Source organism: Saccopteryx bilineata, chromosome 2 (genome assembly GCF_036850765.1).
Source record: "Saccopteryx bilineata isolate mSacBil1 chromosome 2, mSacBil1_pri_phased_curated, whole genome shotgun sequence".
Lineage (NCBI taxonomy): Eukaryota > Metazoa > Chordata > Mammalia > Chiroptera > Emballonuridae > Saccopteryx > Saccopteryx bilineata.
Genome location: NC_089491.1, coordinates 132,172,773 through 132,198,219, shown reverse-complemented (window position 1 = coordinate 132,198,219; position 25,447 = coordinate 132,172,773). Strand labels below are relative to the sequence as shown.

Below are 25,447 nucleotides of genomic sequence, written 5' to 3'. Positions count from 1 at the left end.
TCTAAATTTGCTTCTTTCAGAGAAAGTTTTTATTTCTTGGGAAAGGTTCTTAGGTTATTTTTCTCCCCAAAGGTCTTACTTGTTCTCCACCCAACATTAAATGTCCAATGTCTCTGTGGCTGACAGAAAGAAAATGCCACTTTTCTCTCCCCAGAGAGAAATTGTGACAGGACTTTGACTTTGAATGAAATTATGTCATTAGGAGCCGTGATCTCAATCCTCAAGGCAGAAATTGTCTGTGCATGAGGCAGGTTGTGATCTCTGTTCAGTGATGTCTCAAGCCTTCAAGGTCACATGTCAAGCACTTCTGTGGTAAAATGAGAATAGCCAAGTAATCTTTATCCTTATAAATCCCTTCAGTAAGCTCCCTTTGGGCATTTCAAGTCTCAAGAACCCAGATCAAGAAGCAGAATATTACCAAAACCCCCAAAGCACCCTTCATGCTCCTTTCTGTTGCTGTAGACTTCAGCAGCCTGAAATATGCTGCTCACAAAAATCAGGGGATATTTCAAGATGAATATGAAGCTATAAAATATCCCCTAATTTTTGTGAGCAGTGTAGTTTCCTTTTATATACCCTGGAGGCAAAAGATAAGTTTGGCCACCTTTTAGTGAGATTTGCGCAAGCCTCTGTTGGACTGAGAAGGGAGGTGCTTGCCATTTATTGTTTTAACGTTCGAGGCTTCAGCCAAAAGGCAGACAAAAAGGATAAGTTCCCTTCGCACCCGATGGAAACCGTAAGTTCAAAGTTCATGAAGAGTGAACTTTCTGTGCTGATTTTACTTTGAGATTCCCTCGTGAGTCATTCAGAAAAAAATATTTCCAGATTGCAGTATCTCTGATAATTGTTCTCAGAATGTCTGTGAGTATGCATATATCTGCTTCAACAATTATACTGCTCACAAAAATTAGAAGATATTTCAAAATGAATATGAAGCCATAAAATAACAGAAAAGGTAATACACAGGTCTACATTGGTGGGATATAATACATAGTTGTAGCTAAAATCTATTTTGTACTTTTTGACTAAGCTGTATTTTATATGTATTTTAACTCATAAGACTTCAATATTTGTAAAACCTCAATGTTATCATCATCATAACCCAAATAAGGGAGATGAAGTTCAGAGAGGTTAAGAAATGTTACCAAGGTCACACAGCTAGGAAGATCAGAGCCATGTTCAAGCTCTGGTCACCTTGGTTCAGAGTTTCTGTTTGGAACCACAGCTCTCTTCTACTGCAAGCCAGACCTCACTAAGGAGTCAGGTATCCTCTATTGGTCAGTTCCTTTTGAGGTTTTTTTACTTTCTTCGGGCTGAATCACCCAGCCTTTGGAAAATTCACCACTTGGAAGGTGATGGCTTCCAGGTCAAGACTAGATCTTTAGGTAGTGAGTTAGATTTTCAAAGCTGATGTCACTATTCTGCTGAATAAGAAGAATAAAGAATTTGGGGCAGAGAGCACCTCTTTGGAAATAGTCTCGTGTTCATGTTGGGAACCCCATGAGAAAAGTCTATCTTTTTGATATTTTTTCCTTGGGCTGTGGGAAGAATCATAGGTAGTGTTCAGATTTAAGTTTTGTAAAGGGACAATGTATGGTTGGTCACTTGAATTACCCAAGTTGTTCAGACAAACCCACTCTACTCCTTTGTGTTAACACAAGGTGGAATAAAAGTCCGGACATATGACTGAAGTGTGGTCAACCCCACAACAACCTCTTGTCTGAGCCCAAAAGAAGGACCATGTGCCCATTGAAGGGGGTTGTCTGTGAGTTCCCTATGGTGAGGGGCCCATGGCAGAGTGGGAGGGAGAATAAGGTGCTCAAAAGCAAGTTGTAAGTACAGAAGTGATGTGAAATAAATTTCTCCATCCAACATGTTCTTAGAAAATCTGACCCGTATGAAGGGAAGAGAAGGAAAGGTGGATACTTGGGTAAGATCTTCCTTCAGTGAAAACCTATATAAGTTTGGTCTCATGGTTTCAAAGACAGCAAGTCAGAGTGAATCTTTTTATTTTTTTAGAGATATGGTGGGGAGTTGGGGACAGGCAAAGACAGACAGACAGGAAGGGAGAGAGATGAGAAGCATCAGCTCATAATTGTGGCTCCTTAGTTGTTCATTGATTGTTTTCTCATATGTGTCTTGACCAGGCGTCTCCAGCTGGTCCAGTGACCCCTTTGTTCAAGCCAGTGACCTTGGGCTCAAGCCAGTGACCATGGGGTCATGTCTATGATCCCACATTAAAGCCGGTGACCCTGTGCTCAAGCTGATGAGCCTGGGCTCAAGCTGGTGACCTCAGGGTTTTGAACTTGGGTCCTCAGCATCCTCGGTCAATGCTCTATTCGCTGCACCACTGTTTGGAGAGGTATAGAGTGGCTCTAGAATGAGATTTGACAGGAATGGGATTGAGGAAGCTGCTGGATCCATGAAGGCAGGAGTAGATCAGGCATCAGGCTCTGTTTGGCATCCTGTCTGAAAAGTTACAGGTGAGTGCATATGATGCTCAGAAGAAAAGCCAGTGGTCTCACTTTTAAGGAAAAGGTAGAGTCTGGGCTAAAGGGGGCTGGTGTGGCCAGAAGGACAACTGCAAGTGCTGGTTACAGCAATGTGGGAAGACATCCCGAAGAATGCTCTGATATGTTTGACTTCTCACAGGGTAGCTTTCATTCAAGATGCATGCATATAAATATAGGACAGCATTTTCTACTCATCACGTACTTTACAAATACATATATATTCGATGCTTCCTATGTGTCTGACCTTGCACCAAGCCCTGGAGGTAGTGTGCCACAGACCAGGGAACAATCTGGCAAATCAACACGTTGGTGTGGTGGGAGCTGTGGTGGGATATGCACAGGTCCTCTAGGCTCATAGGAGGACCCACAATCTAGACTTTAGCTGGGGGAAGTGGTGTCCAAGAAGACTCCTTAAAGAAAGCAGCATCTACAATGTTACATGAGTCAATGTCAGCCTGGAAAGTGGGGATGGGCTGGGGAAGTGGTTTCAGGCAGATGAATCATGACTTGAGTAAGAGCCAGAGGCCAAAGGGAGACCTAAGTGGCCCAATATGACTAGAGAGGACTGTGCCAAAAGGCAGTGGCTGGAACTGAGGTGGGAGTCTCAAATATGAAGAGATAGAAGTGGAGGCGATTTTAAATTTAATGGTACAGGAGATTGGACTATTTATGATACTGGCGATTCTGGACTTTTTAGTAAGGAGGCTACGGGAATTGCTGAATTATATAGTTTTGGCCAGGGTCCCCAAACTACGGCCCTCGGGCTGCATGCGGCCCCCTGAGGCCATTTATCTGGCCCCCTGCCACACTTCCAGAAGGGGCACCTCTTTCATTGGTGGTCAGTAAGAGGAGCATAGCTCCCATTGAAATACTGGTCAGTTTGTTGATTTAAACTTACTTGTTCTTTATTTTAAATATTGTATTTGTTCCCATTTTATTTTTTTTACTTTAAAATAAGATATGTGCAGTGTGCATAGGGATTTCTTCATAGTTTTTTTTATAGCCCGGCCCTCCAACGGTCTGAGGGACAGTGAACTGGCCCCCTGAGTAAAAAGTTTGGGGACCCCTGGTTTTAGCACTTGGTTAGTGGTGGTCACAGGGTGATTAGATAGCCACCCTGTGAGGTGGGGCTGACATCATTTCACAGCCGAGGCCAGTGCACTCAGGAGGTGTGAAGTGATTTGCCCAATTCACACAGTGGAGGTGGCAGACATGGAACTAGACCTAATATCTGCCTCACCCCCCCCCCCCCCAAGACAAAGCTTTTTCATTGTTACTCTTTGATCTCTCTCTTTTTAAATTTTGGGGCAATTTAATTAAAATTTGTACCCAAATTTAATTAAAATTTGTTCCCAAATAATTAAGGTGTCCATCTCTAACAGGCGCCTCTGATGCTCCATTTTGACCCAGAAGTTGTTGCATCCTCTCAGGATTAAACCAATTGAAATGTATTAAAAAATATATTCTTCCCTGATCCTGAAGGAGGCAGCAAATCACTGAGAACTGGGCTGGCTCTCAGGCCAACAGCTGCTATGAGAAAAAGCATGGAAGAGCCAGGACACATTTTTATTCCAAGAGAGTCTGGAGACAAAAACCACAGCAGTTTCTTTCATAAAAATGTCAAAAGGACACGTTTGTCCGTGACCTTGGCTGATTAGGGTCAGGAACTTGACATGATAATGCTGACTATATTGACAAATCCGGTTGCTCACTGGCCCGTGCTCCTGGCTTAGTTTTTCCAGCTCTGACCTCTCTGGATTTAGCCCTCGGGAAATGCAAGTTGGTTTGGTTTGGTTTTTTGTTTTGTTTTGTTTTGTTTTGCTTTGTATGCTTTCTCTTCCCGGTTTGAGACAAAATCTGGCATAATTGTGTCATTTAACCACCGATACAGGAAAAATAAAGCTCATTTAAAACCATGACTGTTGTCATATCATAAGAAAGAGCTTACAGTACCTACATCTGGGTGGCTGGCTGCTTGGCCAGACATTTGATGACGGTCATTCTATTTCATCACAGAGCTTTGGACGTAAGTCGCCCTGTTTCCCTCCCTGAGGCACAACAGATCCTGGCTTATCTTGGACACAATTGAGAAATAAACAGAAAATACCTTTGGGACTGTCAATCTTCCTTTTCTCCCTTTCCCTGTGGGGCTTCATGCCCAGTGCCTTCGGTGTCCAGCACCCCAATGTTTATCTCTCCTCTTCCATCAGGATGATGACCAAGAATCTCAAGCTTAATCATTGGAAGAAAGAAAGAAGTAATGATTGAAGATGATGATAACAGCTTAAACTTAAATATGTAAGACACATGGTACTCAGAGTTGTATAGACCTTGACTCAGTAAGTTTCCACAATAATTTTATGCACTAGAGAGAATATCATTATTTCTCTATGTTACGGGGAGATCAGTTTACGTGCTCAAGGTCATACTATTAGAACATGGTGGAGCATGGCTTCGATACAGGAAATCTGGTCTTGTCCATGTGCTTAAACATTGTACTCAGAGAATAAGAATGACCTATGACCAAGATGCTGTACGTACTGTGCTAGATACTGTAGCGCATTTATTTAATGCTCCTAAGTAGCTTTTGATATAAAGTTTTATAGCCCCAATTTATAAAAAGGAAGACAGAGAAGATAAGTGACTGCCAAGATTTCATAACTAGTGAAATCGAAGCCGTTGTCTGAATGATTGCCAATTCCATGTTCTGTCCACTACAGCATTCCAGGGTCCTGATCATCAATCACAAGGTAAACGCCAGGTTCTCCATATTTTGTGCTTTAAACAGTACCAGAGTATTAAGTTAGTTGTCAAAGCTATGATCATGTGGGGTGGAACTTTGGATAGCAAGTAGGAGGCAGAAGAAACATTTTATTTGGAGTGGGGAGAGTGGGCACTGTGGCTGTCTTGGACGTAGAAGTTACAGGTTGCAAGCTGGTGACCACCTGGCTACCCTGGCACAACAGCCTCACCTGGAAGCTTTTTCTCTCCTGTTTACCTAACCCACTGCATTTGTCTGCACCCCAGTAATTCACAGCCTTCCTAAAGTGGCGCATGTCTGAAACGAAACTCACTTTCATTTATTCCCATCTGGGCATAACAGTGTCACCTAATCTAGACACACCCTTTCTCCTTTGCCTGTCACATCTAATTAGTCCCTGAGTTCTAGAGATTCCTGGTCTGTTCCCCTACACCTCATCACTCATCCTGTCTCTGTTAGGTCATTCATCATCATTCACCTAAATTAGCATAGTTGTCTCCCAGGTGACCTCTTCACTCCTAGCTTCCCTCTTCTCTAATGTATCATCCTTGCTGCCTCTCCTGTAATTGCTCCAAGATGGAAATCTGAGCATGTCACTTCCTCGCTCAAAATCTGTCAGCAGTGGGCCCCATGCGTTTATGTAATATTTTCTCAAACTTCGGAGTATGGTCTTCAGTAATGTACTTCTGGGTTTGATGAGGGATCTCTTGGACATTAAAAAACAATTTTTTAGCCTGATCTATGGTGGCGCAGTGGATAAAGCGTTGACCTGGAAATGCTGAGGTCCCCAGTTCGAAACCCTGGGCTTGCCTGGTCAAGGCACATATGGGAGTTGATGCTTCCAGCTCCTCCCCCCTTCTCTCTCTCTGTCTCTCCTCTCTCTCTCTCTCTCTCTCTCGCTCTCTCTTTCTCTCTCTCTGTCTCTCCCTCTCCTCTCTAAAATGAATTAAAACAAAAACAAAAACAAAAAAACAAAAACAATTTTTTAAAAAAATTTCCAGGACAGTTTAAAATTTAAATAGATGTATCTTCTAGGTATTTGATGACCATTTGTAACCTGGAGACAAGTAGCCCTGTTTTCATTCTTGTAGGCTATTGAGAAGAGAATAGATACAAACTTGATAGTACACAAAGAAAGTGATAGCTATGTGACATTGCCATAGTGCCTTCCAATGGCAGGTTCATGCTAGTGTGACTAGAAAGAAGGAGTGGGTGAGTTGAGTCATTATTTAGCACATGGTCATATAAGCATGCTGAATTTAAAATAATGCACATGCTTTTAGTGAGTGCACTAGCCATTTTGTTAAATAACAAAACCCATTGCATTGTGAATTTTGTTGATTTGCATTGTGTTGGGTTTTTTTTGTTTTTTTTTAGTGTGTGTAAATTTATTTTGGTTTTATTATTGTATAAGGGTTAAAAACACTGGGAAGTTATGCCTGGCTTATGTTTTATATATTTAAGTAATCCTGTACTGAAAATAAGTTGTCAATACTAAGAATATTTAGTAATTTTTTTTTTTTTACTAAAGACCGATCAGCCTTCCCCCTCATTCCTGCCCCTTCCCCCTCGCCTGCTCCTTCGTATTTGATTAGAGCTCCTTGGCAGGAGGGATGATTTCTTATTTGTATTTGTACCTACAAGCCTGACAATGAAGGACTGTTTGTAGAACAGACAAATGAAGGAATGAACATGTGATGGAAGGCAAGAGAGAAAGGAAGGAGGCCAACCCCCAGCATTACTGTAAATATATACTAAGGTTCCTTGTCTGATGTCAGCCAGCCTGGACACCTTTCAGCCTCTTCTATCTCAGCTACAGTCTTACTGAATAAATCACTCTGGAGGGGGCAGAGATTCAAAAATAAAACCCACAGGGGAAGGACAGATGCAGCCTGTAACTCACAGGAGAGTATCATCTCTCCATGGTCTTTTCAACTTGGAATTTCTCAGAAGATCAGAGGGAGACCACTAGTCCCATATAGCCTGTCAACTGTTCCCTTCTTTTTAGCTTCAAACCAAAAATTATTCATTTAAACAGACTTTTATGTGTATTTTATATTTAGTCCCGGAAGTATTGCTTTACATATTTGTGCATGGGAATCTGAGTTCAGATCAGCTGATGATCAGGGTCTAACAACTGGCTGCAGTGGGGCAAAAAACTTAGGAAACAAAGCTGCACAGGTTACTATGGTCTCCAAGGCCACCGTAGGCACAAATTTTATGTTCATATTTACTGAGTGACCATCAGCAGATCTTGCTGTAATACCAGTTCTCATAAGGAGGGTTTGGGTGCACTGTGCAGCCAATCTCATCTGCTAAAACAGAAGAGCTTTTCTTTCCTTTTTTCCTTCCCTCCCTCCCTCCCTCCCTAACTCTTTTCCTCCCTAACTCTTTTCTTTTGTTCCTTCTTTCTCTTTCTTTCTTTCTTTCTTTCTTTCTTTCTTTCTTTCTTTCTTTCTCTCTCTCTCTCTCTCTCTTCTCTCTCTCTCTCTCTCTTTCTTCTTTCCTATCATTCTATAATCACTTCATGTGTGAGGCACTCTAAGTCTTCTTAGCCATCCATCCTGATCAGACACAACAAAATTATGAAAGAGGTTCTTCTTATATCTGCATAAAGGTTTGTGTAGAGGCAATTTGGCTGTGATAGAATTGGGTGTCAGTCTTTGTTCTTTCCCTAGAAATTTGCCTTTTGATACTGCATTTAGAGACAAGGAGACCTGGGTCTTCTCAGCTCTGTGTCAAGAGCAAGTCATTTGCTTCTTTTGACCTTAGATGCTTCCTTGATAAAATGATGATGGAATAACATCTGCTCTTTTTTCCCCTTTTTTACATGAAATGCAGTGATGAGGGTTAAAATGAAAATGAGATAATCTATGTAAAACAGATTTGTTGGCTCTTTAAAGTAGTAAACAACTGTATGCAATGGGTATTGTTCTTAGCATGGCTTTCCCCCACCTCTCTCATTAGAACATTGCATCCTCTATAAATGAGAGTCATTATATAAATAAGGCGTTAGCTTCACACTGGTCGAAGTCCATAGTGAACATCCTGTATGACTCGATTAGACAGAGGTGTTTGGAGGGAACCAGGTTAGTGCGGGCATGCTTCCGATGGGCAGGGTACCCTGCTGCTGGGCGGACAGGGCCGAAGGGCGTGCGCTGTGGAAAGAGGAGGTCATGATCTGGAAGCCCCGTTTTTGTCCAGAATTCTGAGCTGCATGGATTAATGGAAAACAGCCAAGTATGAGTGGTCTGAGCTTGCTGCTGTGCTCTCCCTGAGCACTTTCCCACACACAGCATTTGTTCAAGAGAATTAAACAAGGTTCATGAGATTTTCGGATAATTGTATTTTCTCACTGCACACAGATGGTAAGACGAAGCCATTCACTGCCTTCTGGGAGCTGTATGTAAAAACCTGCTTTAAATCACAGTGACAACGTGGTTAGTTTATTATATACTGCCTCCCTTCCCCACCTTTAGCTTCCCAGCCACTTTCTAGTGTGTTCACCCATGTGCAGAAATGCATTTTTGGGAGGAAATGTCAGTGCTCCAATATGGGAATAAAGGGCTTTTCCTATAACATGAATATCCACTATGTTCCCTGCTTCTCTGTCTTTGGAAATGCACATTTCCTCTCCAAGGGAAGATACCTGCCCTATTAGTAATGGGGAGCACTTTTCCCACTGCCATTTTAAACCGCATATCCAGGCTACTTTATTCATTCATTCATTATTCATCACATAGTAATTGAGGGCCTACTATGTGCCAGACACTTTTCTAAGTGCTTATAATAGAGCAGTGAACTTTAAAAGAGACAGGATCCCTGCTTTTGTGGAGGACACATTCAATAAAATAAATATGTGGGCAAGACAGCTTCAGATAGTAAACAAAACAGAGTAACATGATAAACAATGACCAGAGGAGGTATCTGGGAAGGCCTCTCTGAGGAAGTGCATTTGAGCCCACTGCCACCAGAGGACAGGGATCTGCCATGGCTGGGTCTGGGACAGAGTGTCCCATGTTAAGGGAACATCCAGTGTGAGGGTGAAAAAAGCGCATCTCAGAGCTGAGAAGCTGTTTTGCTTTGCCAATGCTGAGAACAGCTGGGTGCCTAGGTTCTCAGGCCAGTTTTATGCTCTCTAAATTGTCATGCGCGGGTGCCCACAGGTTTGACAACACGAGCTCTTCTGCTGAGTTTCCCCCTTTTGCAGGGCTGTCTCTGGCAAAAAGAATAATGTAGATTGTATGGCTGGTTTCAAGTCACTACCTTTCCTCAATCACCCCTATTTCTAGCTAAGCCTGTAAAACCTTTGCTGAGATCTGTGTCTACAATGCTTACTGAAGCCAACGTTGGCATGCAATTATTCTTCTTAGCTACTACTAATAGAAATCGTGACCTTTAATCCTCAAAGACCTCATCCTTGAACCTTATAATGAGGCTGATGTACTGTCCATTTAAGAAAGGGCACCTGCGTATGTGTGAACAGACCCGCCTCCTGGTTTACACTGATGGCCTTAACCAAAAAGAGCAGGGAAAAGTCCCTTTACAAATTAGTGACACAGGAGCAGGCTTCAGATAGGAAAATTCTTGCCTGGATGTTAAGAGCTATCCGTCTTGCCATGTAACATCCCATGAGTGCATTTTACAAAAGTTACCCCAGGTGCCTAAAGGAAACTGCCCAGTGATGTGCACCCTCTGTGTCCTTCTCTGATTTATGTGCCCATCTGCCCTGGGAATATCTGAAACACACAGCACTCATTTTCCCACATAATTAAATTAAAAGGTATAAGAAACAGAAGAAAATATGCAACTGACACTAAACAAAGAGGGTGCTGCCAATACACAAGATTCCCCAGCCCGCTGAACTCCAGAGGCTTATTCATCTCACTGACAGGCAACGCCATGGTTCTCGCTGCCTCCTTGTCCAAAGCCCGGCCCTGACGTTTACCCACCGCGCTGACTTTGGTCTTCTGTAAGTTCTGCGCCATGCCCACCCCTATTACAGCCGATTGCTCATTTGGCCTTACGCTATTCATTCACTCCTACTTAGGCCATATTCATCAAGCATCCGCTACAAGCCTGCACTGTGCGAGGCTTGAGAATACTAGTCGATTCATCATTATGGACAAACTAAACATGGCCCACTGGCCCATGTGAAGCTTGAAGTTTACTAGGGAACACAGACAAATAAGCAAGATTGACATGGGGTGACAAGTACTTTTTTTGTTTGTTTGTTTGGTTTTTTTTGTGGTTTTTTTTTTTTTTTTGTATTTTTCTGAAGCTGGAAACGGGGAGAGACAGTCAGACAGACTCCCGCATGCGCCCGACGGGGATCCACCCGGCACGCCCACCAGGGGCGACGCTCTGCCCACCAGGGGGCAATGCTCTGCCCATCCTGGGCGTTGCTCTGTTGCGACCAGAGCCACTCTAGCGTCTGAGGCAGAGGCCACAGAGCCATCCCCAGCGCCTGGGCCATCTTTGCTCCAATGGAGTCTTGGCTGTGGGAGGGGAAGAGAGAGACAGAGAGGAAGGGGAGGGGGAGGGGTGGAGAAGCAGATGGGCGCCTCTCCTGTGTGCCCTGGCCGGGAATGGAACCTGGGACTTCTGCACGCCAGGCCGACACTCTACCACTGAGCCAACCGGCCAGGGCCAAGTACTTTGACAGAAGTAAAACAGAAGGTATGTACGGGGAGCACAGAGGAGAGAAAGGAGGAAGGCTACTGTTTTGAAGAGGGGTAGAAAAATCTCTCTGCCTCCGTTGGTCTCATCTTCTAGGTGTTTCCATTGCCTTTTCTGCTTTTCTCTTGCCTCTGGACAGCCACAGGACACAAATCGTCAGTGCCCATCTGGTCGACTCTCTGCCACGTAGCCAGTTAAAAGTCATCCTGTGTTTGCTTTTCCTGTCTGGCAAGTCCCTGCTTTGCATCAGTTTTGCCAAACCAAGCTTCACACCCCGCAGCCTCTGGCCACCCCCACCACTTACGACCAACGGTTTCCTGTTTACAGGAACACAGGGCTACTGTCTCAGTGGCATAAGGATTGAGGGTCATTTTCCCAGGAGTTATGATGCCTCATGCTCCTCGTGACATATCTAGGTTAAGGGCTTGGGAGGAGAGTTTTGTGGCTGTGGGGAAAATTCTCGCTCTGTAACTAACAAGCCTATGTAGGAATGAAGACAGTTCTGGAGGCTTCATTAGACCTGAGCTCTAACTAGATGATACAGGATAGAGCAATATTAAATCAACTATTCAAATGAGGAGATTGGCATGCATTTCCAGCTCCGCTATCTGGAATACTTGCTAGAATTTTAATAATATAAGTTAGCTGTGACCTTTAGACTTTTATTACAAATTGACGACACTGAGCAGGAAAAATGCATTAAGAAAGTTTATTCGACATTTCTGGGGAGGGGGTGAGATTTTTCAAGATCAATCGTGTGTATTTCTGTGCCAACTACCACAGCTTTTCTCCTGTTCTTCGTGATTCTTACTCAGCCTGTGTCAAAGACAATGAGCTAGGAGTGCACACCTTTGTTGTAGTCCAGGGACCATCTCCTTTCACAGAATCACGATGTTGCCAAGTCGCCCAGTGGGCAACCATTGGCTTGAGGCTGAAAATTTATCATCAGATTTGGCTGGTATTTCTTCTTCCACACAGATTTGAGAAGCAAACTGCCTCTCCCTCTTTGATTCAGGCCTCATTGGATAAGCAAACACAATAGAAATTACTGAACAAAAACCTCAGACCAGAGCCTGAGTCATCAGATAAGGGCCCCAGGGGCCGAGCCCGTGGGCCCAGTGCCTCTTTTGTCCATAACCGTGCGGAGTGTCCTCAAAGGAGCCCGGCCTCAAAATTCACCCATTGGTTTTCTCCAGAGCTCAGGATTGTATATTTTATATAGGGTTATTATTATTTTTATATTACCCAAATAACATGTTCCTTCTATAACAGTGGATAATAGATCAAAGCTAAAAGCATAAAATTAAGATCATCCGTAGTTCCAGCCTCCTTAGAGTGGAATCCTGCCTGTGGACACACATTCTCCCGGACTCTCCGGTTTCCGTGCCACCTGCATGGTGTGCGAGTGTGTGCATGTGTGGATGGGTGTTACATGTGCATGTGTGGACGGGTGTTACGTGTACACGTGTGGACGGGTGTTACATGTGCATGTGGGGACGGGTGTTACGTGTACACGTGTGGATGGGTGTTACATGTGCCTGTGTGGACGGGTGTTACGTGTACATGTGTGGACGGGTGTTACATGTGCATGTGTGGACGGGTATTACGTGTACACGTGTGGATGGGTGTTACATGTGCCTGTGTGGACGGGTGTTACGTGTACATGTGTGGACGGGTGTTACATGTGCCTGTGTGGACGGGTGTTACGTGTACATGTGTGGACGGGTGTTACATGTGCATGTGTGGACGGGTGTTACGTGTACATGTTGCTTGGTAATTTATTTTTTCTCTGTTAATTCTTCATTATGAACTCTTATATTATTACATGTTCTCTATAATTTTAATGGATGTAATTCATTATATAGGGAGGTTTAATTAAAACTCTCTATGTGTGGAGTATTTAGAATTTCCAACATTCACAAGTCTAAGATAAATTTTTCTCACAGAAAAATCTTTGCAAAGACACTCTGTTTATCTTTAGAAACACGTCTCTGTGTCAAGGCCAATTTGGATGTCTCAGTCCATTCGGGCTGCTATAACAAACACCACAGTCTGGGTGGCTTACAAACAACAGAAATTTATTTCTCACACCTCTGGAGGCCAAAATAGTTTAATATCAGGATGCCAGCATGGTTGGGTTCTGGTCAGAGCCTTTTTCTGGGTTACAGATGCAAAGTTACAGATGAAAATTTCTCCTTGTACTTTGCACCATGGACAGCAGACAGCAGTAACCTCTCTTGCGACTCTTCCAAGGGCACTTATGCCATTCATCATCTCATCTGATCTCATTTAATCCTAATACCTCCCAAAGGCCCTCTAATAGCATCACATTCTGGGGCAGGCTTTTGACATGTATTTTGAAAAGACACAAACATTCAGTCCATACATACATAACATTGGGCAATCTACAACAAGAGACAGAGTCATAGAATCATAGTTTCTCTTTAAGAGAAAACAGTGACCCTCTGTTTGTTGAAAGATGAATTAATAATTAATAAAACCTAATTCAACCTTTCCTTCCTCTCTTGTCTACCTTTTCCAGTCTCTTATTGCTTGAACAGTTCCAGAGATGTTTCTATAGCTACTATAACCCTACAAATAGTTTCACATACATTATTTTATTTTAGGCCAGGAATAATTTACAGCATAGAACTGATATCGTCTTTCCTTTCAGAAGAGATAATGTTGAATCTCAGTCACTCATCTTACGATAGTTCTAAAACCCTTTTTCTAATTCTTGTGAACAGATGGAGCAAATGTATTATTTTGTTCACCAGCTCATCTTCTCTGAATGTCTTTGAAGGGATAAGTGAAAGGCAGAAAGTGCTGGCCAAAATAAAAACACAAGGCTAGTGTGTTCAAAAAGGAAAATTTATTTTAAAAAAGCCTGGGTGCAAGCAGGCTGAGACCAGCAAAGAGTGTCATCACTGAGCTGTGGGAGGGAGTGTTAGATATAGGAGTTAGGGGTGGTTGCTACAGGCCTTTGTTGACATCGGGTGGTGCATAGGTACACTCAGGTGAACATATCCTGGTTTATGGCCTGGGTCCCTGACTTGATGATGAACAGGGGGTAGGGAGTTTGTTTGGCAGGAATGTCTCCTCAGTAAGTTAACACAGGTCTAATTAGTATAGGTCCATTACCAGTCTGTCGGACATTCTCTCTGGGAGACAAGATACAGATTTAAGATTTGTGATTTATCCCCTTTCAAGACTGGCTGTCTTGTTTCCTAACCATAAGGTCAGGTTCCTCCTAAATGTTTGTTCCCAAGGACATTTCCCAGATCCTGCTGTGAAGATAAACATCTTGCTACATTTCAAAGGAGAGACCAGAAAGCCCTTAAGAAAGAATAGCAAGCAAATTAACTATACCCTTACAGTGGGGGATGAGAATGTTCTGTTACTGAATTTTGCTGTATCTGTTAATGCAAGACAATTTCCTCCTTGTGCGGATTGGAGTGGCACCACAAGTCCTCAAAATTGTTGGCACCTTAGCTCAACCGTCTCTTATCAGCAAGAAAGGTTTTTTTTCTGGGTTACTAAGTAAGCTGGTTGTTCTCCTTTGGGCCTGCATTGTTCTCAAGATGGCAGCTGAGTAACCATTTTATCTATCAGTAAGATAGGTAAGTTTTGAACTGGGGAAGAGGGAGTATGACTGGAGGCCGTGAGGTCCAGATGGAGAAGAAACGGCCTGAGGTATAGCCCAGGGGGCTGCTTATGTGTGAGGTGAAGTTGTGCCAAAGGAGAGAACTGACAATGAGGATGAAGGGCCTCCTGAAATACACTTGGTGGTGCCAATTGTTGTTTGGCACACCTATTTCTGACTTTGGGCTAGCCACAGATCACTGTGATGAGTGTACTTTGATTTCATCTTGCTGTATTCTTGTTATTAAAGGATAAAAAAAATGGACACACAAAGATCACTATGGAAAGAAAGAAGTTCATCTAGATATGTTTATTGCCCTTTTGTTTGTGATGTTTTGCTTGTTTTTCCTTCATTTGAAGTTGCTTCTCTGATGTTGGAGAGATAGCATTTGCCTGATGACCTCAGCCAGAAAGCTATCAAGGAAGCAGCATTCCTCCCACACTGAGCACTTGAACACCCAGGGCAAAGCAAAGGGCAGCCGACTGTCTGGGAAGCACGCTTATGCTGGAGAACGAGTGGGGATGGCGCCCTCTTGTGGAACTCTGCTCTCTGCTCTTTGTCTAATCTGCCTGGCAACAAGCTTTTGAAGACCTTTAAAAACCAATGATTTTTTTCCCCCTTCCAGTGAATTTGTCTTTGTGGGTATTCTTAGAAGGTTCCGAGTGAATTCCTGGATGCTTTCAATCTGCACCAAGAATTTATAAACTCAAATCAAGGGGCAATTCAAAAGATCGCATTATTTTTTTTTTTAGAGAGTGAGATTAACTATGCCCAAACTGACATGTTGGGTAATTATATTCATATTTTGGTATAAAGCTTACAAAATATGGTTTCCCAATGAGACTTTTTTTTTTGTTAACTACCTTTCCCCCTGGATAGGATTTAAGCAAAGCCTAGGCAGTTTGGGGCTATTTTTAGTCCTGATTAATTAGTAGGCCAAGATAATTCCAAGTTCAGCAGCTTATTTGGAGGAGACAAGACAGCTGGGCTCTCGGGGCAGCCTCAGGTCAAAGCCAACATCTTCACAGCAAAACGGTGCTCTTCCCACCTCTGCAGAGAGTGCAGGGGTGGCAATTTGTGCGACACTGGTCTCCGCTTTGCCAGACCAGAGCCGGCGAGTGGAGGAGAAACTGCTGATTCAGGGGTCTGCAGACATGGTTGATCTCACTGCCGCAAAAATAGGTCACTAATGACACTTGGCGATAAGCCAGAAACACTGCAGCCAGTAGCTCTGAACCGTCCGCTGGTGGCGAGGTCTGTTTTACTAGAACTCCAGAAAGAAAGTGATCTGCTTGAATTTGTTTAGAACAACCGTAGGCTTGCACAACTCCCATGCTCAGATTCTCATCTCCTTTCCCCTTTGCCTTTATTGTTTTAACCATTCGAGCTGTTTATTGTTTCCGTTTAGCCCGTTTCCATTCCCACGCACTGCAAAAACTGGCAGCTCCTGCTTCCTTTTTTGAACAGCCGAGCTGATAGGATTCTTCTCCCCCAACTCCATGCCCCAAGAGGCAGAGAGCAGAATGGAGACAAGACCAGAATGACAGCATCCTCTCTGATTCCTTCTATGTTGATACTGAAATGGTTCTGGCCAGTCTAGCCCATACCACACTGACCTTAGTGAAGCCACCTCTCTCTGGGATTCTAGGAAGTGTCTTGTGTTACCTACCACGAGGTGATAAAATAGTATTTGACTTCATGTTGGATAGTATTGCTCCAGATTGGTGTTTCCCATCACTCTCAGTTGTTGCCTAAGAAGAGAAAGGGGAATTGTGGAGAGGAAGGCTGGGTATGGCTAGTGGGTCGTCCATACAGGCCTCGCGTAACTCAGTGTAGAGCTTAAACTAGAAATTCCCGAAAGAAAATGAGCTTCAGCATGTTTTGCAGGGTCAGTTAAAATCCAGACTGCTGGGCTCCACCTCAGAGTTCTGACTCTGTAGCTCTGGCAGAGGAGCCCAAGACTGTGTGTTTTTAAGCAGTTCCCGGGTGCACTTATTTCGAGAAACACTGGCGTAGGCAGGTCAACAGTGGCCTCAGCAGTGTCCCCCTGGAAGTAATCTTCGTGTCTGAGAGCTTCTTTCACAAGACTGTGAGCAGTTTAAGGGTAGGGGCCACATCTCACTCATCTGTGAATCCCCAGCTCTAGCAGAGTGCCGGACACAGAGAAAGCACTAGCCAAGTGGCTGTCGAATTAAGTAATAACTGAATCCTGTCAGCTTGATCTTAAAACAGAAGCAGGTTTTTTGAAGGCCTGGTGTTACCTTAAATCAGTGGTCCCCAACCTTTTTTGGGCCACGGACAGGTTTAATGTCAGAAAATATTTTCACGGACTGGCCTTTAGGGTGGGACAGATAAATGTATTACGTGACCGAGACAAGTGTCAAGAGTGAGTCTTAGACGGATGTAACAGAGGGAATCTGGTCATTTAAAAAAAAAAAAAAAACATCGTTCAGACTTAAATATAAATAAAACGAAAATAATGTAAGTTATTTATTCTTTCTTTGCGAACTGGTACCAAATGACCCACGGACCAGTACTGGTCTGCGGCCCAGGAGTTGGGGACCACTGCCTTAAATAGGATATTGGTTGCATTGAATGTAAATGATTAAATCAATGAAATTACTATTAAAATCACAAGACAGTAGAAAGAAATTAGACAATATACTCTTTTTAGTCCTGCCCAGGTTGAAAACAAAGAGCTGGGTTTTAGGAAGAGGCTGGGCAGAGGAGAGATGGGCCCATCACACTGTACAGGGTATTTCACCTATCATTTGTAGTAAGGGACAGAAACCTTCCATAACTATTAAGCAGGTAGCCTGACAGCTCCCTCTGGGGTTCCCCTTTTCCGCCCATGCACTGATTCTCACAAAGCAGGGTGGGAAATGGTTCTTATACCAGAGAAAGGTCTTCAGTATGGTTTGTATTTTAGGGACTGTCACACATGCTGGGAACAAATGTGTCACCCTGGAGAACAGCTTCTGGGACTCCTCAAATCTCTGTGTTTATTCGTTTAGATAAGAACAAAGAGGAAAGAGGGTTTAAATATGGTCTGGTCAGAACCTGCCTCCACCCGTGACCTTATTCTAGCTGTCCCAGCTTGTCCTCTGCTCTCTCCCACCTCACACTCTGCACATTGCGCTGCGTGTTCTCCAGCAGAAACCATGCTGCCTTTCTGCGTCTAGATTCCAACCAGCCCACATCTGGATAACCCAAACTTAGCACTCATGACCTCACTTAGCAGCCACCTCTTGTAGGAAGTCTTTTTAAGTATCTTTCTTCTGTGTTTTCTTAATACCCTGTGAATACCTTTATCACTCATTATTTATTCATTCGGGACTTGCCTACTGAGCTCCTGCTATGTGCTAGTCACTGGAGATACAAAGATGGATATGACACGCCTCCCTCTTGTGCTCAAGCATCTCATTGTCTGTGAGGGGATACAGATACAGAAACAAGTGCCTGTAATGCAAGGAGGAAAGTCCTAAGATAAGAATAAGCATTGAGTGCTATGGAAGTCCACAGAAAGGGCAGGTAACCCAGACCTGAAGTGTCCAGGAGGGTTTTTTTTAGATGAAATAACATTCTAGTAAACATCTAAAAGGTTGAATAGAATATAGCCAAAGAGATGGTAGAAGAGCACACCACGAGAGGAAAAACATTTGCAAATCATATAGACATCTGTTTCTATGATTGATTGTAGACTGTAGATTTGGGGGCTGAGATTATGTTTTATTCATTAGTCTAGCCCCAACTCACAGCACAGCGTCTGGCGCACAGTAGACATCTAAGGAAATGTTTATTGAAGGAGTGGACGAGTGAGTGAATTAACCTCTGCTGAGAAGGCTAGTGAGAATAGTAATTAATAACCACAGCGGGTCACAATTTTTAAAAAGTGAATATTTGTTGGCTCAATGCTCTGTATTCTAGTTCCTGTTTGCTCTTTCCTGTGTGCTTCCGGTGGGTAAGCAGACAGCATGGGCTTAATCTTAGCATTTGTGACAGCATGGATGGCCCTAGAGGGTGCCATGCCAAATGAAATAAGTTAGACAAAGACAAATATCATATGATTTTACTTATATGTGGAATCTAAAAAACAAAATAAGCAAGCAAACAAAACAGAAATAGACTCTTAGACACAGAGAATATAGACTTATGGTTACCAGAGGGGAAGGGGGTTGGGGGACCATGAATAAGTACAAATTAGTAGTTACAATGTAGTCATGAGGATGTGAAGTACAGCATAAGGAATATAGTAAAAAATATTGTAATATTTATGTTAAAAATTGCATGGGCTTTACGTGCAACTGCATGTCACGTTCTGAGTATGATTGTTGATATGGTTTCTATGTAGCAGCTCCGTGATCTAACCCAATGCTTTGAAAACAAATGTGCAATTTATGAAAAGATGATTGGTGCAAACGAAGTTATCACTGTTAGCGTGTTTTAACTCTGCCTGAAACCTAGAGGAATCAAAATATGTTTTCAGAGACAGGCATTTTTATTTTTTCATGACTAGACAGATGCTCATTTTTATTGTTGTTGCTATTATTGCCAATTGCCTCCCAAGGTGAATCCTACCATTGATGGAACAGCCAGGTGTGTCCACAGGCCCACGCACCTGCCCACTCATTGCCAGTGAGCTCTGAATTTCTGAATCACCTTGGGAAAATGGGAAATGATGAACTCAAAGCAATGGGGTGATTTACATTTTCTGAATGAATGAGAATGATTGCAGTGCTAATATCTAAGAAATTTGCAGAGGAGTTCCTGAAAGAAGCCAAGTGCATGCCTGTGTTCTCAGAAATTGCTATAGTATCAGGATCCCTGTCTTAAAGAGTTGGGAAGGCAAAGGAGGGAAAGCACAGTGAGTGGGAGAATTTGAATGACTTGGTTGGAGATTCCACGTTATATCACTCCTCCATGGCATGATTTTTGTGGCCTGACACCTGGATGCACATAGATACTCAGCAAAGGCTCATGGCTTTCCATGCATGCTCACCATGCTTCTTCCCAACTATGGTGCATGTTAGAATCATCTGCAGAGCTTTAAGTATAGTTATAATTTGATTTAATTGGTATGGGATAGAATTCAGGCATCAGTATTTTTTAAAGTTCTTCAGGTGATTCTGTTTGAAAGCCAGCATTGTGACTAATTGATCGAGCACAGCAATGTTCAACTATTGTGCATGTCACAAGAGGCACACTGGCATGTGAGAATTTTTAAAACACATAATACCTGACTGCTTAGTCAGGGGCACTGACCTGTTTCCCCTAGATTGTCAAATATAAAAAATGACAACAGCCAACACAAGAACAGACACCGCATGTGAATGAATCAAAATCATACCTATTTTTTTTTATCAGATTGGCAAAAACTTTATTTTTTTGGTGTGCAGCAGAATATGAGTAAATTAGTTTATGGTAAGGTTAAGTTTTAAGATTTTTGTTTAGAGAACTAAAAATACTTTTAAAATTTATTATTTTAAGTATCACCAGAATGGTTAGGGTGAGACTTGTAAGTGGAACACCCCTGGAGTTCCACCCCTTTCTAGTTCCAGATTCCTGGAAGGTGTCAAGTTTTCTGACATTCGTATGTGCCACTCACAGCTTTTTAAGGCTCTTGGAATCATACTACAGTGCTCTTTGTGGAAAAGTGTTTTTGCAGAAAACATTCCAGTAACCATTTTAATAATACATCATTAAGTAGTTCTAATTTGTGCCTGTCTTGGTGCCCAGTTTAAATTCACTTAAAGGAAACTTGGGTCTAGTCTAGGGGTCCCCAAACTTTTTACTCAGGGGGCCAGTTCACTGTCCCTCAGACCGATGGAGGGTCGAACTATAAAAAAAAACTATGAACAAATCCCTATGCACACTGCACATATCTTATTTTAAAGTAAAAAAAACGAAACGGGAACAAATACAATATTTAAAATAAAGAACAAGTAAATTTAAATCAACAAACTGACCAGTATTTCAATGGGAACTATGGGCCTGCTTTTGGCTAATGAAATGGTCAATGTGCTCCTCTCACTGACCACCAATAAAAGAGGTGCCCCTTCCAGAAGTGCGGTGGGGGGCCAGAAAAATGGCCTCAGGGGGCCGCATGCGCGGGCCATAGTTTGGGGACCCCTGGTCTAGTCGAACAGGAGGTCCTAGGTTTCCTTCCTTGACCACCACCTATTCCGAGCTTCCCTGTGGTTTCTCTCAGGTGAAGCAGTGACATTGACTGAGCCACAGAGGTGAGAGCCATGATTAGCTTCATCTTGGAAAGCCCCAAGCTCTCTGGCATAAAGGATACTGGATCCCTGTAGACTCCAGGATCTCATGACTCTGACTCCTTCAAGAGACATGGCATCCTGTGGGTGAGGCTGCGAGGCCACCACCTGCTACTGTCCTGTCACATGCTGCATGGCGTTGGTGAGCCCAGAGGTGAGAAGGTTTTTACTCATCACCCCTAGACCTCACAGACACATCTCCTAGAACTTCCGTCTCACTGTCTAACTTAGAGTCGAAAAATTCTGATTTGTAAACGGGATACTGGAGCTCATACAGGTCCAGCTTCTGCCAGCAGCACTTAGCTCTGTGTCTGGTGCCTTCCTCGGGTAGCACAGCTCTGAAGTCCTCCATGCAGGAGTCAGCGTATTTAAGCCAAAAAAATTAAGCCAGCTGTGGTCAGCTGATCCTGGTGCAAGACCCTGGCTGGAAGAGGTCACTAAGGCCTTGAGCATCTGCTTCCAGGCCTTTCCCTTACCAGTTTCCAAGGGGCTCAAAAGAGTGAAGGACCATCGCCTGACCTGGTGGTGGCGCAGTGGATAGAACATTGGACTGGGATGCAGAGGACCCAGGTTCGAAACCCTGAGGTCACCAGCTTGAGCACAAGCTCACCAGCCTGAGCACAGTGTCGCTGGCTTGAACATGGGATCATAGACATGACCCATGATCGCTGGCTTGAGCCCAAGGTCACTGGCTTGAGCAAGGGGTCACTAGCTCTGCTGTAGCTCCCCGGTCAAGGCACATATGAGAAAGCAATCAATGAACAACTAAGAAGACAAAGGAGCTGCAAGGAAGAATGGATATTTCTTATCTCTCTCCTTTCCTGCCAGTTTGTCTCTATCTGTCCCTCTCTGTCTCTGTCACAAAAAAAAAAAAAAAAAAAAAAAAAAAAAGTAAAGGACTATGGCTTATTTTTTGTCCATGGAATGCCTTTTCTGGCTTCTTTGTGAGTAGCTCTGGCCTGATGTCCCTGGGTCAGGTACGAGAAGGAGTTTGCCCTAATGCACGTTTATCCTCAAATTCCTTATAATATCCATTAAGCCCTAGGTACTTGACTAAGATTTATGAAAAATGGTTAATGGACATTAGGAAAATGTAGTGTTTTACTATGTGAACATAACCATATTTTCAAAAATCCATTTTGCTCCAGACTTTGGCCATTACAAACGGTAGTGTTGTATACGTTGTGTTCCCTGTCTTCCTGGCGGACCTTCGTAGGTACTTCTGTTGGGTCTGTGTAGGTATGGACACGCTGGCTCATAGGGTCTGCGTTTGCTGCATGGTTCTTCCTCCCTAACCTCACCACAGTCGGCATTTTTTTTTTTTCCATTTTTCTGAAGCTGGAAACAGGGAGAGACAGTCTGACAGACTCCCGCATGCGCCCGACCGGGGTCCACCCGGCACGCCCACCAGGGGCGACGCTCTGCCCACCAGGGGGCGATGCTCTGCCCATCCTGGGCGTCGCCATGTTGCGACCAGAGCCACTCTAGCGCCTGAGGCAGAGGCCACAGAGCCATCCCCAGCGCCCGGGCCATCTTTGCTCCAATGGAGCCTTGGCTGTGGGAGGGGAAGAGAGGGACAGAGAGGAAAGCGCGGCGGAGGGGTGGAGAAGCAAATGGGTGCTTCTCCTGTGTGCCCTGGCCGGGAATCAAACCCGGGTCCTCCGCACGCTAGGCCGACGCTCTACCGCTGAGCCAACCGGCCAGGGCACAGTCGGCATTTTTGATATATTTATTTATTTGTTTTGGCCATCCTGGTGGGTGTATGGTAGTATGCCACTGTGGTTTTAACTTTTTAACTTACACTCATTACCTGGTTCTGGGGCAGCCTGAGCTATAAAGTTAGGGCATCTAATGAAGAAAGTCACTGTAGACATATGCTTGCTCTCACTTTCAAGAGATGCAGCCTCTTTACCCCATTTGAGAAACAACTTGCTCACAGAGCTTAGCTCGACAATCCAGAGACCTGGAGGCAGCTATGTATCGTTAAAGGCCTAGTCACATCCCAAAGGACTGTGTAAGTGACATTGTCTGCTGGTACACTCATTTGATTCTTCACTACAAACAACTGTGAAGCCCTATTTAGGCCAGGCACTGTTCCAGGTGTTGAGATTATGTCATAGAACAGACAGAATATACACTCTCAGGCAGTATATGTTCTAGGGTGGGAGATAGACAATAAACAAAAAGTATGGTAAGTAAAAAAGCTGTCGGACAGTGATCAGTGCTGCGGAAAGCACCAAAGTGTGTGTGTGTGTGTGTGTGTGTGTGTGTGTAAGGAGTGCTGGCATAGCGTTAAATAGAAAGGTCGGATGGCCTCACCAGTAATGTAGTGTGGGCATTGAGGGATGAACGTTCCAGGAGATCAGCATGTGCAAATACCCTGAGGTGGGATCATGCTTGGGGAGCAGCAAAGGCTGCTGGAAACAGGGTAAACAAGAGAGAAATGAAGAGCAAAGAAGGAGAAGGTTGTGTTGGGCCTTACATGCGATTCTGAGTACCTAACTTTCCTTCAGCTCTGAGTGACATGCCCTCAAAGCTGCTCTGCTCCCATCTCTCTGACGCCTGTCAGTATCACATCCTCCTTTTATCTGTGACCATGTGGTTCTCCCCCCATAGCCTGCAGTGGGCCAGGTGAGTGTCCTTCCCCCTCACATCTTTTCTAGTTATGTAGAGGTCATTTGGGTGAAACAACAGAAAGGAAAGAGAGTGGATAGAGTTTGAGGATGTTCATTTTTTCTGTGATACGATGAAAAATGCTGGGCTTCAGTTATTCCCGAGGGAACCCCAGGTGATAAACCTACCAGGCGTCAGCGGCACGTGATTGCCAACAGGCGTAGTAACATCAAAACCGACAAAATAAAAAACTGTGGGATTTGTATTTCCCACTGGCATTGTAAAAAACCAAGCCTCATGTTCAAGGTCCCTAGCCCTGACCAAGTGTCTCCTGAGGCAACTCTGAGAGTGGATCCAACATATGCTCTTGATTCAGGAAAATATATCTATGACTTTTATGTTCAAAATATATTGAGCAGAAGAGAAAAATCCAGAAAAGGAAAACAATAGTATATGAGAAAGGAAGTATTAATCAATAAATGGTGTTGGAAAATTCTGACTGACCACTGAGGGAAAAAAGAAGATTCTTTATAGCAAAAAACAAAATTAATTTCCATAAAAATACTAGAAGAAAATACGAATTTTTTTTACAACATAGATATGGAGAAAGACTTTCTACATCATCCAGAAAGTAACCTATCACCATCATCAATGAACAACCTATACCAAACACAATTCTAGTCCCTTACCTATATTAAGCTATTTAATCCTCACAACTTTATGGGTTTTAATATAATTTTTTTTTCATTTTCAGATGATGAAGTTGAGGCACAGAGAAGTTAAGTAATTATTCCAACAAACAATAGTGCCAGAATTCAAACAAAATACATATGATTTCAGGGTCTATAGTTCTAAATCACTGTACTGAAGAAGAAAATACTGAGAGATTTGAATATATGAATTAAAACTGTATGGGAAAAAAATCATGTAAAACACAAATGTTAATGGAGAAAAATCATGCCACATTATATAACAGATAAAACATTAATAGCCTTCACATAACAATTTCTAAAATGTTATTGCCTAGAACACCAGTATCTTGAATGATACTAGATATTCTGGGGGAATAAAAGTTTTGATGGTCAGTTAGGTTTTGGAAATGATGTATTAAATCTGACCTTGGGAGTTTTTTTCCTCCCCTCAGCACACTATTAATATCTCAAAAAACAATAGAGTTTTCTGAAATACAGTCTAAAAAATATCATCTTTATATAAAATAAATTCCTAAAAAACAGGAAGGATAATATAAATACCCCCATAGAAAAATGGGCACAAGAGAGAAAAGACAATGTAAGAGAGAAAAAAAGTACAGTTATTAGCATATGAAAATGTATTCAAGCTTATTAGTAGTCAAAGAAAAAGAAAGCAATGGAGGTACCATTTTTTTTTTAATTTAGTGAGAGGAAGGGAGGCAGAGACAGACTCCAGCATGCACCCAGATGGGGATCCACCTGGAAAGCCCAGTGGGGGGAGATGCTCTGCCCACCTGGGGCATTGTTCTGTTGCTCTGCAACTGAGCTCTTCTTAGTACTTGAGGTGGAGGCCATGGAGCCATCTTCAGCTCCTAGGGTCACTTTGCTCCAGTTGAGCCATGGCTGCAGGAGAGTAAGAGAAAGAGAGAGAAAGTGAGAAGTCAGAGGGAGGTGGGGGGGGGGAGAGGTGGAGAAGCAGATGGGCACTTCTCCTGTGTGCCCTGACCAGGAATCGAACCTGGAACATCTACATACTGGGCTGATGTTCTACTACTGAGCCAACTGGCCAGGGCTTGAGGTACCAATTTGTATCTTTCAAATGGACAAAATATTAAAAAGCTTTATATACAGTATTTGTGATAGTTTGAGAGAAAAAAATGGAATCTTATGTAGTTAGTGAGGTTGTCAGTGAGTACAAGCTTTCTGGATTGAAGGACAATTTGACAATATATCAAAACCCTTAAAAATGTACATGATTTGATTTAGAAAAG

At 43.2% G+C, this 25,447-nt stretch overlaps 1 long non-coding RNA gene across 1 annotated transcript in view; it reads left to right on the top strand.

The window, feature by feature from the left end:
* The first annotated feature begins 399 nt into the window (after positions 1-399).
* Positions 400-25,447, top strand: part of LOC136322960 (uncharacterized) — a 36,996-nt gene continuing 11,948 nt past the window's right edge. Inside the window, exon 1 of the long non-coding RNA XR_010728892.1 lies at positions 400-736. This is a non-coding gene — a long non-coding RNA (uncharacterized lncRNA). The remainder of the gene's footprint in view (positions 737-25,447) is intronic.